Raw genomic sequence first — 12,160 nt, forward strand, 5'->3', positions numbered from 1 at the left:
CCCAACACGCACCCCGCCCCCTGCTCCTGGAGTGCACTTCTCTGACACACCTGGGGTTGCCAGCATTTAGAATCGATGCTGTGACACCTGGCTTGGTGGCAGAAGGGTAGAATGACCCCTCGTCCTGAGATCCCTGAGCTTGTAAAGATGCAAGGGACTCACATCAGACACGTGTGGGTCATCAGTGTCTAGGTCAAGAACCAGCAGCCTCCCGTATGGGAGGGAACTTGACTGATCGGCCTGGGAAACTGAGGCCCAGAGAGGCCATGTAACCTTACCAAGGCCACCTCCTCACCTACCATGTCCCATCACCCAAAGCAGCACCGTCCACTCAATGGCTCGGACCACAAGCGTAGGGTCCCCTTGAATCGCCCTCTCCTTCAGAACATACATTCAACCTCGGAGAAGGTCCCGTGGGCTCCATGACAAATAGACGCCGGAGTCTGGTTGCCTGTCCCAGGACCTCTGCCCAGATCCAAACTGCTTAGGGACCATGACTGTCACTCCTCCCCTGGGGTTATTCTTGTCCCTTGTTCCTCTGTCCAGGTCATTCTCACAGTGGCAGTCGCCCTTCTGAGATGGGAACAAAGGATCCATGACCCCGTGGACCAGGCTCCAGGAGGCTACATCTGTCTTAGCTGCTCCCTCCTTGGCCGTACCACCCACGTGCATTGTGAAACACTGCGCGGTCGCCTTCCCATCCCAGGCTCTGGGGAGGTGGTGGCCAGCAGACGAGGCTCTGGTTCTCACGGACCTGCTGCAGGCCCACATAGAGCTCTGCGATCCTGCAGCGCCGCTCCCTTTGCTCCTGGGCCTCCACGCAGCTGGCCTGGCGCTCCAGTGTCCAGATGAGACCAGCGCTACCTCAGTCATGCCCAGTCAAGTCCCTCTGCCACAGTGAATGATCCAGAACGGGAACCCAGGCCCGAGGCTCCTGGTCCCCTCCAGTTGACTGGATGGCCTGGAGGTTAGATGAGATTATGTGTCTGCAGTCCGTAGCTCGGTAGCAGACACATCGGAGATGCTCAGTACACAGCGCACTGTGCTTTGGATGGCTAAGGCACACCTGGCCCAGGGCATGTTCCTTTCAAGTCCCTCGCACACCCAGGAAAGCTGGGCAGCCACGTGTGACATGTCCAAAATGCAGTGTTGGCAAAGAGTGTGACGTGCCAGTGGAGCAAATGCATCCGCCTTAGAAGGACAGCCGGAATGCTCCTTGGAAGTGAGGATGGGGACACTTGAGCTCTCGTAGTTTGGCCGTCCCATCAGGATAGACCAACTGCCAGAGGACACCCTGGCTGGGACAGGGGAGGCCTGGAGATGGTCAGGAAGGGCCTTGGCGAGATGGATGGACACCTGGCTGAAACAGGGACTCCCACCTAGACCGAGAAGGTGGTGGTATGGAGAGAGGAAATGAAAATGGTCACAGAACTTTTCCTGGAACTTTTTCGAAGCCCCCTCAGATACAACGCCTCTGCTTCGAAACCAACTCACTAGAAACTCAGGTTGGCTTTAGCTGGTAGACCAGAAACCCAAACAGCAGCACAAACAAACATGGGGCTCATTTCCCTCCCCAAGAAGCAGTTCAGGGCTTGACAGGGAAGGGCCATGCTATGAATAGCCCAGTCTCCAGGTCTGTCATCTTCAAGCCATGGCCTCCACGAGCAAGGCCAAATTGTAGCCCAGCAGAGCCGCCAGGGATCCAGCCATCTCGTTGGCATTCCAGTCAAGAAGAAAGTAGCAAAAAGAACCTCTCAGGAACAGCCATGGGAGAATGATACCATGAGGGTAGAGGGAGGGTGGGGGAGAAACGGGCAACCGACTACAATGACGGATGTATAATTGCCCCCTCCCTCCCCAGGGGGATGAACAACAGTATGTGGGCAAAAGAAGACAGCAGGCTTCCTTTCCTATTCATATGAAAATAATAATTCATAATGTATCAGGGGTCCAGGAGGATGGGGAGGAGCTGATGCCAAGGGCTCAAACAGAAAGAAAATATTTAAAAAATGATGATGGCAACATATGTACAAAGGTTTTTGATACATTAGATATATGCATTTTTATAAGAGCGATAAGACCCCCCAAATAAAATTATTTCTTAAAATAAAAAAATAAATTTAAAAAAGGAGGAGGACAACAGGGATTCAAATTCTAGGCGAGCAAACTCTCTGTCCCTGGGTGGGGCTAACAGTGTGTGCTCAGCTGCTAACCAGAAGGTTGGTGGTTTGAATCCACTCAATGCTATCGAAGAATGGCCTGCAGACCTACTGCCAGAAAGCTCAAAGCCATCCAGAAGCCTCCTAAGCAGGAGTCTCCTTGGAAACACATGGGGTCGGCCACCTCATCTTGAGTCACAGCAAGGGATAAACATGACCCTTAGTCATCCCTCAGGGCCGAACCCAACTCACCCAAGGCTGCGTGTCCATCCAAACAATACTCGCCATCACCAAGGCTATTCAGGGAGTCCAACTTCCAGGGGCCCTCTGGGACAGGGTAGAACTACGCTGTGGGTTTCCAAGGCTGTCACTCTTGACGGGAGTAGAAAGCCTCCTCTTTCTCCCTCGGAGCAGCTGACAGTTTCGAACTACTGACCGTGTGGTTCTCAGCACAACACGTAACTCACCATGCCACCTGGGCTCCTCCTCAGCCAAGCCACAGACAGGTCTGTAAGTCCCATGGACTGCTACAAGGCCAAACCCATCTGTCTTGGAAGAAGTCGGGCCCCAGAGCTCCTTAGCGGCAAGGATGCAGAGGCTTTGTCTTGCAAACATGGGAGGTAAGTCTTGTAACTTACACCTGTGGTCAGGAGAGACCAGTCCCTGGAGAAGGACCTCCTGTTTGGTAAAGTGGAGGGACGGTGAAAGAGAGGAAGGCGCTCAACGAGATGGATGGACACTGTGGCTGCCGCAATGGGCTCGGGCGCAGGGACACTGGCGGGGATGGCACAGGATGGGGCAGTGTTTCGTTCTGCTGTGCACGGGAGGAACTGGGAGAAGTGGCGGTGCCTGGAAGGGGTTGCATTTGAGGACCTGAAACAAGACGCGGATGAACCAGAGAACGACCACCGGGTGATCTGTCTGCAAATCCGCACCCTCCTCTCAATCAGAAGTCGAGCCACCACTGCCACCGCCAACCCCAACCCCCAAATTAAAAGGCCATGGAGAGCTCTTGTAGAAAGCCCCACCTGGTAACCACAGCGTGCATCTCCTGGCCTACCCCTCGCAGGGGTCAGAGTCATCCAGTTATAGTCCACGCTGTTCCAGCGACAGAAAGAATGGACACTGAACAGGCAGCCAGGAACCTTGGTCAACTGCCCCTGGCTTCTGTACGTCATGACTAACTAGGAACCCACTGTCCAAAGGAGCTCTCTGATTGAAGGTGGGGCGGAACCCCTGCTGTGGCCCCTCACCATGACCTTGAATTAGAGAAGTCTCCCAGTGCCCCACAACCCCACGTGACAAGTCCTCTGAACCTTGGTCACGTGAACCAGCCTCTCCCGGCCACCCAGAATGTGGGGGTGACAAGAGTCCACCTCGGTGAGATCGTGACGAGGATTAAAGGGGACACCACCATCCAGGGCGGGCAGGCATGGCCCCGGCACCCTAGAGCTGCTGCTCCTACCACCTGGAGGGGAAGCAGAGACATCTCACGTCTGGGCCTCTGACTTCCCAGGAAACCGACTCCTGGGTCCTTTCCGAAGGCTGTCTGCTCATGCTCGCTTGGCTGGCAGGAGGCTGCGGTGACTTTTGGATGACACAGAACCAGGAGCTGCCAGGGTGGCCCCCACCACAGTGTTTTTCCACACGCTGGCCTGGCTGGCTGGGGAGCTCTGGTCCCACGGAACGCCGCGTCCCAGGCAGGCCTTGTGGTGTGACCCAGCGGCGGTGACTCAGTCATTTCTGTGGGGAGCCGGGACCCACAAGGCCGGCGCCCTCACTGCCAAGTAGGCCTCGGCTGGCCCTGCTGCCCCTGGGGTTGGGATCCCCTGAGCACCTTTGCTGCTCCTGAGAACCATGGGTCCACCCCACATTCCAGCCTAGTGGCTCATGTATGGTCTGCGCTCACTCCAGGGCCTGGAGGAGAGTCACTAACCTCCCCAAACTTGGGGCTCTGATACCCATGGCCCTGGAGTCTACTCGGAGTCACAGCAGCTCTGCAGGACCCAGGAGGGTTGCCCTTCGTGCCTTGCCTGGCCCCCGAGGAGCAGCTGGTAGGTTCAAACCAGCCACCTTGCAGTTAGTAGCTGAGCACTTTAGCCACTGTGCTACCAGAGCATGCTAACCTGGCTTCAGCAAATGCCGAGGGAGACAGAGAACATTGTGGGGGCTGAGTCCCCAGGGAAGCAGGTGGTGCCCCCACCGTCCCCCTCCTGCCCCCCGATTCCAGCCACTCTTTACGTCCAAGGGATTGAGACCCTCAAATGTGATTCACACAAGGCTGGGGCTCCGTTGGGTGGCTTCAGGTAAGTGGTACAACCTCTGCGCTTCTCCCCCTCTGGAAAGTGGGGACAGGTTACCCTCCTTGGTTAGGATTGGAGGTGATAATGTGTCCAGGTGGCTATGTCCAGTACCCCAGCAGCTACTGCCTGGTCCTGTCACCTCTCTGACCCCCACCCCCAGTATCTTCCCCCTTCCACCCGCTCCACCCACAGGGCTCTCCCTGCTGAGCCTCGGAGCTCCTGCATCAGGCCCTTCTCACCTCTCCACACAGGTCTCCCCGCCTCACCGCAGGTCTTTCACCAACACCTTCTCCGAGATGGCCTTTCAACCTTGCTGATCCCTCTCTGGCCATTTCCCCCATAACCCACACCCACCATGCATAGTCTCACAGCGAGTTCTTTCTCTCCCTGGAGACCGTTCAATCACCCCAACCCCTGATGGGCTGAAACAACCCCGACCACCCCACTGTCTCCGTGAGTCGGGATTGAAGAGCACCTTCCGTGGGTGGTCCTGGCCCGAGGTCTCTCCCGAGGCTGCCGTTCAGACGGGTGAGGTCACAGTCCTTGGGAGGCTTAACGGAGGCTGGGGCATCTGCTTCCAAGGTGGCACACTCATGGGGCTAGAGGCCTGAAGGGCTTCCCTGTGGACTTTTCTGTGGGGCGGGGGTGGGGGGTGCACTGAACATCCTTGAAGGAACAAACCAAGGCTGACCTCCTCCAACGACAGAATGGCAATACTGACCAATCCCTCTACGAGAGACCCACAGGCCCTATTTGCCCGGGCCCATCCAGTCACCTGGTGGGAGTCACACCGACTGTGGACGGAAGAGCCACGCGAGTCATTTCACTCCACTGCTGTCCTCACAACGTGGCCGCTGGCTTTCCACAGAGCCACTGATCCAAGACAGAAACACCAAACAGCAAACTCGCTGCCATCGAGCAGATGCCGACTCAGTGACCCCAAGGACAGGGTAGAATCGTCCCTGGGAGTTTCCAAGACTGTAAATCTTTACGGGAGAATACGCTCTTTCTCCTTTGCAGCAGCTGATGGCTTCGAACTGTGGACCTTGCGATTAGTCTACTGCCCAGCAAGTAACCACCATGCCCCCAAGGTTTCCCGAAGCAAAACAGAAAGCGTGACTAAACGGTAGTAAAGAGCCCTGGTGGCATATTGGGTTATGGGTTGAGCTGTGAACCGCAAGGGCCATAGTTGGAAACCACCAGCTACTCCATGGTAGAAAATGGAGGTTTGGAAACCCAGAGGGAATTCTACTCTGTCCTATTGGGTGGCGACAAGAGAGCATTGACTCGCTGGCAGCAAGTGTAGACCTCCCCAGGGTGCCCGACACTAGGGTGCGGTTCACTCATTGGTCACTTGGCCACAAGGTGGCTTCGTGGAGCTCCTGACCCAGTGGGAGACTCGACCACAGAGTGCCGTGCCTGCTGCCGTGGCCTTGCTGAGCTGGCGCGTTGTTGACTGAGCACCTGCTGCAGAGAGTCCCTGCATTTGAATGGCGGTGCTGATGAAGCCTTTGGAGGTGCCGCGGACGGTCACGAGAACAAACCGATCTGTCTTGGAGGAAGTACAGCCAGAATGTCCAAGGACACTGACCCTTCCTCTCAAGTACTCTGGACATGTCATCAGGAGAGACCAGGCCGTGGTTAAAGACATCCTGTGTGGTAAAGTAGAGGGGCAGCAAGAAAGAAGGCGGTCCTCCATGAGAGGGACTGACCCAGTGGTGGCCACAATGGGCTCAAGCATAGGAACGAGTATGGGCATGGTGCCGGACCAGGCAGTGTTGGGTTCTGTCCACAGAGCAGTTTGGTTCTGCTGTCCCCATGAGTCGGAACCACCTCAGTGACACCCAACGCCAGCATACGCACCCCTATGTGAATGCTTGTCTACGTTTCCTATCCCCCTCTTATGGGAAAAGAAGTGCTGTATCGGAGGTTAAGAAACTCAAGATCACACAATTTCCCTAGGAGCCCTAGTGGTGCAGTGGGTTACCCAATGGGCTGCTGACAGCTAGGTGAGCAGTTCGAATCCACTCGGCTGTCCACCAGAGAAAGAGGAGGCTTCTGACTCTCATAAGGATTGACAGCCTCAGCAACCAACCGGGGCAGTTCTACTCTGCCCCGCAGGGCCGCTAGGCGTCGGGACAGACTCAGTGACAGTGAACTTGGTTTGGAGAACTTTCCTAGGAGTCCGGATGACACAGTGGGCTACACCCTGGGTTGCTAACCACAAGGACGGCAGTTCAAATCCACCAGCCGCTCCACGGGAGAAAGATGAAGCTGTTGAGATTGACGGCTGGGAACCAGGGAGCCTTTCGGCCCTGACCTACAAGGTGGCGAGTCAGAAGGACCCAGTGGTGGTGGGTTTGGTTTGGGGAGCCTTTCCTACGACCCCATAGCTTCTCCTTCTGGGCGTGCTCAATGTTCACATTTAAACTGACCACCGAGAAATAGCCTGGTTAGTAAGAGGCCACATCGATTCCCTCACGGCCATTTTTCTCGTTAATGTAATAACGGGGCTGGTTTGGATGGCTGTTAACCGAGTTAAGCTGGGATCCCCACGTGCCCTTCCTTGTGGAGTTGTGGGTTAGCGTGCTGAGGCAACGGCGCGGATGAGATGTGGGAGTGAAGCAGCAGACACCCCGCTCTGGTTCCCTCTCGGAAGGTGGGTGCAGGCCGTGGGGTGAAAGCTCACCCACAAGATCCTCCCCGCTCCCTCCCCCCTGCTGGGCCTGCAGCCCCTCCAGCTTCTCTGCTGCCTGGCTTCACCTGATCACGAGGACCCAAGGCGGTGGGCATCCCAGCCCATCCATGGGCTTCCTGCGTATCCTCGAGGGCCCCCGCTCCGGACTCGCCCTCTCCCGCTTCTCCGCCAACCTTCCTTCCTGCTTTTGGGCTCCTGCACCCGATTCAACACAACAGCCTTTCTAGGCTCTTCCGCAGCCCCACCTGCCGACAGCCACAACCCAGCACCAGCCCCTGTCCCACCCAGCCTGTTTCTCTGATCAAACCCTGATGCGAGGAGTTAAGCCTCATCCACATGACACGTGCCTTTAAAACCCACCAGGCCAGAGGCCACGAGGTGGCTCTGACCCTCGGTGGCCGTGTTATCAGAGGAGGAGCTAAGCTCCTTGGGGTTGTCAACAGCTGGCTCTTCAGAAGTCGACCACCAGCCCCGTCTTCCAAGGTCCTTTTCTGGGAACGGACTCAAACTTCCAACCTTTCAGCTAGCCGCCGAGTCTGCCCATCATGTTCACCACCCAGGGAGGCAGCCCTTAGCCGAGTGACCTCCTCTTCCTGTTGTCAAGGGACCCTAGTGGCACAGTGGGCTACTTGTTGGGCAGTCTGAACCCACCAACACAAAGACTTACAGTCTTGGAAGCCCCCCTCCCCCCGGGGCAATTCTACCCTGTCCTATAGGGTGGCTTCGAGTCAGAATTGACCCATTAGTAGCATGTTGGTTGGTTTGGGGGCGGGAGGGCGGGTTCTAATTTATTTCCGTCATCCGTGGTTTTCAAACACCTGGATCAACTATTTGGGAGCATGTGAGGAATACCTGTATGTGGTACGCCTCACAATTAGAAAGCTCCCCTGGAGGCTTTCAGACAGACGATGCAGGAGAACAGCAGGGTTGCCCGAGGAGAGTCGGGCTAGGGGCCAGAGGGAATCCCTCTATTCTTGACCCAGACTCCTCGGTCACTTGGGGCTTTCTCCCCAGACCTACCCTGAGGGCCTGGGCTTGGCTGTGGCTTTGAGGGCAGCAGCCCCTCCCAGCTGGCCTCTGGCAAGCAGCAATCTGTCTAGTGGAAACTCCTGATGCCAACTGGAGCCTCGGGCTCCCGGGCTGCGGCGAGACTGGGGGGACGTGGCGAGACTGGGGGGACGCGGCGAGACTGGGGGGATGCGCCGGCACGATGGGAAGTGATATGTGTCCTCGGACGATGCCAGTGGGCACGACTTGAGATTGCTAAGCCTTTCCAGGCTCGAGGCACCGAAGATGAGCCACCTCAATTTCACAACCACAAATCGTACGTTCCGAAGCGCGTGTGTGCGCGCATGGGTGTACATACATGCATGACCACGACTGAGCTGGGCAGAACTCCCGGAGGATGAAATGAGCAAATCCACGATCGCGCTTTCACCGATGCAAAGGATGGAGAAGAACAATGATTACCCCTCCACTTAGGACAGGGAGGAGGAGCACTCGGCAAACCCGAGCCAACGGAAGACAGAACCTCACGCTTCCACGGAGGTTACTCAGGTCATCGCAGCGCTTCAAGTTCATGACCCCAAGTTCAACCTTTGTTCTCACACACAATAGCACACTAGCGTTCCTGGTGTCGGAGGGGTTTCTACCTTATCCAAATGGGCCTTACAGCCTATAGCCAAGTTGGGCATTGGCCAAGACCAGGAGGTCCTGTCTAATGGTTTCCCCAGCGGGTGGGTGTCTGTCCCTCCACATGGTCCAGTCTGATGGGCTTCTTGAACAATGTCTTGAGGAACAGTGGTGGCATATCTCAGCCCTTTCTTCACGAGGGGCCTTGGCCCCATGTCAAGATTGACCCAGCTCCCCCCCTTGCAACTCTTCATGAGGCACCGCGGGACAACCACCCTCAGACAGTGGGCTTCTGCTTGTCCCCACGTCACATCCCGAAAACCAATTCTTTCCCTAAGATGTATTTCAAAGTGGATTGAGGAGAGGGTGGGCAGGTTCAGGGAGGACGTTGCGGTTCAAAGGAGGTGGTGATCTGGAGTTCTCTGGCAACATCTCTGTTTATTATGCCCCATGGGCTTTCCCTCTGTTATTAGAGGAAGCTGCCAGGCTGGCCCTCCTCGCCCCAACTCCACACCTCCTGGTACTCTCAGCATTGTGAAATCCCCACCTCTTTCAATAACTTCCTTCTCACAAGCAGAATACCTCCACTTTGGAAGGAGGGCACTTCCTTCTGACTTCTGCCGCCGCTGACTGTGAAGGAGCAAGCCGCTCCAATGAAGGGGCCCATGTGGCCAGCAGACAACTAGGAAGTGAGGCGGTCCATCCCCAAACCCTGTGAAGAATGGCATCCTGCCAGCAACCCTATGCATGAGCTTGGAAGACGGCCCCTTCCCCAGTCGAGACTTCCGATGAGACCCTTGTCCTGGCCAACACTTGGACTGTGCCCCTGGCTGCAGGGTAAGAAACGTGTGCTATTCTGTGCCACTTGGCTTGTGCCAACACAGCACTAGCTCACTAGCTGATAGAGCCATGCGTGGAGCACACAGGCAGTAAACACGTGAGGCTCTCTGGGGCTTTACACCTGCACCTACATTTCAGAAGGCCCTATGTGGTATGCATACAACTCTGGATACAACATCACTTCTCAGATAAATGCAAAGTGTGACCGGAACAATCCAACCCTACCTGCAGAGCCCACGTGTGTCTCTGTCCCTGGACAAGTGTGGGAGTCCTTGTCCAGCTCCCCACTCGGATCTCTGGTGGCATGGCCCCCAGCTCCCCTCAGTTCCATGAGCCAGGGCAGTCCCTAGGATGCTGAAGTCGTTGGAGTTTGGTCTGTGCCAACTTAACACCAGAAGGGAGAGCAGGATCTAAGAGCCACTAAGATGAATCTCTGCTTCAGCAGCCGCCGCCGGCACCTCCTCCCTGTCCAAGACCCAGTGTCCGCCTCCGGGTGGAGCTGCCCATCTGCTCTGCCGCTCCCCAGCTGCCAGATTAAAGGTGCCGGTCCCTGCAGCCCTGCTCCTCTATTCTAGGAGACACCACACACACAGCTACGGAGTCTGCTTCCCAGCCCTTCAGCTGGGCTCTCCCTGCTTTCCAGCATGAGCCACCGGGGTTCCCTGGGTCTAAAAGAAGGCGGCACAGTCCAAGGAGGCTGGATTCCCCTACCATCCAGCCTATGCCAACTCCTCATGCCCCAATAAGACCAGTCGAACTGCCCCCGTGGGTTTTGATGGTTGTCACTCTATGGGAGCAAAGACCCGCATCTTTTCCCCTCAGAGCCGCTGGTGGGTCCGACCTGCAGATGTTGGTGTTAGCAGGTCAATGCCTAACCCAACAACACCATCAGGGCTCCTGGGACCACCGGTCAGGGTGACCTTCGAGACTAGAAAACCCAAGGACCGAGTGTCAGAGCTGGAGGAGCCGAATTTGAGTTTCTCAGTTTACACAGGAAGCAGCTGGGGCCCAGAGAGAGAGAGAGAGAGGGGAGGCGACTTGTCTTCAACTGCACGGCAGCTTGGGTCCCTCCAACCACAGCACCTTTCTGTGCCGATGTTCACTGTGGGCTGTACAGAGGGCGGCAGGCGTGGCACTGTGCTCACTGAATCTGTCCCAAATGTCTCCCTAACAGTCACACGAGGAACGCTAGCTTTCAGATGAAGAAACAGACCCAGCGAGGGTGTCAGAACCACCCACTCTCACATAGCAGGAAGGAGTAAGACTGGGATTCAGTGTGAGCATCCTGATCCCAACGCCCTCCCTCCCTCTCTCTCTACGCTTCCTACCAGAGAGAAGGCTTGTGAAGTCTCGCTCCCCCAGGAAAGCAAAACAGGGACCCAGGCTCTTCGTGAAGTCTACGCCCACCACCCAATGCCCCTCCCTGCATACTCCAGTCTGCACACCCTGGGACCCTCTTCACACCACCTCAGAGCTCCCTGGATTTTGTTTACCCCCCAATGGCACAGACCTCTTTAGAGTACTAAAAAACAAGGATGTTATGGGGCGCTGGGGTGTGCCTGATCTGAGCCATGGTATTTTCGATCGCCTCATAGGCATGTGAAAATTGGACAAGGAATAAAACAGACTGAAGAAGGATCGATGCGTTTGGATTGTGGTGAAAGTACCATGGACTGCTAAAAAGGACAAACCCACCTGTCTGGGAGGAAACACGGCCAAAGTTCTCCCTCGAGGCCAGGATGGCGGATCTTCATCTCATGTCTTTGGACACGTAATGGGGAAAGGCCAGTGCCTGGAGAAGGAGATCATGCTTGGTAAAGTGGAGGGGCAGCAACAATGAAGGCCCTCCAGGCGATGGACTGACACGGGGGCTGCAGCAATGTGTTCAGGCACAGGAACAATTGTGAGGATGGGGCAGGACCAGCCAGTGTTCCGTTCTGTTGTGCACAGGGGTTGCCGTGGGTCGGAACCAACTGGGTCAGCATCCAGTAAGGCAGGCATCGGGCCTTTGGTGGAGCAGTGGTTAAAGCTGCCGTCCTGAAGGTCAACAGGGTGGACCCACCAGCTGCTCCAAGGACGACGATGGGGCGTGCCCGCTTCTGGAACGATGTATCTATCTCCCTGGGGGGCGCTCTGGGGCAGACCTGCTCTGTCCTGTCCGGTCGCTTAGTTGGAATCCACTCCACCGAGGTGGGATTGGTTTTTCAGCGAGGCACAAGGACCTGGCAGTGCACGGACAGGCAGAAGTCACTGTCCCCGTGCAACTGGTGATTGAATGGGGTGGGGTGGGGGGGTGGGGGCGGAGAGACCATCAGCCAGTGGTGAAATGTATCATGTCACTGGGCACCTATAGATGGGATGGCTCCCCCAGGGTGTGAGCATTTAGGGCCAGGGATAACATTTTAGGTCGAACCATCTAAGAGGGCTTCTCTGAGCTGGGCAGAGACCAGAGATGAACACTCTGGGCTGAGGGGTCAGTGAGGTGCAAGTGTCCCAAAGGCAGGAAGGAGCCTGGGGCATTACAAACT

The sequence above is a fragment of the Echinops telfairi genome, unplaced genomic scaffold, assembly GCF_000313985.2.
Source record: "Echinops telfairi isolate 266 unplaced genomic scaffold, ASM31398v2 ScPeMD7_5592;HRSCAF=6446, whole genome shotgun sequence".
NCBI classification, from domain to species: Eukaryota; Metazoa; Chordata; class Mammalia; order Afrosoricida; family Tenrecidae; genus Echinops; species Echinops telfairi.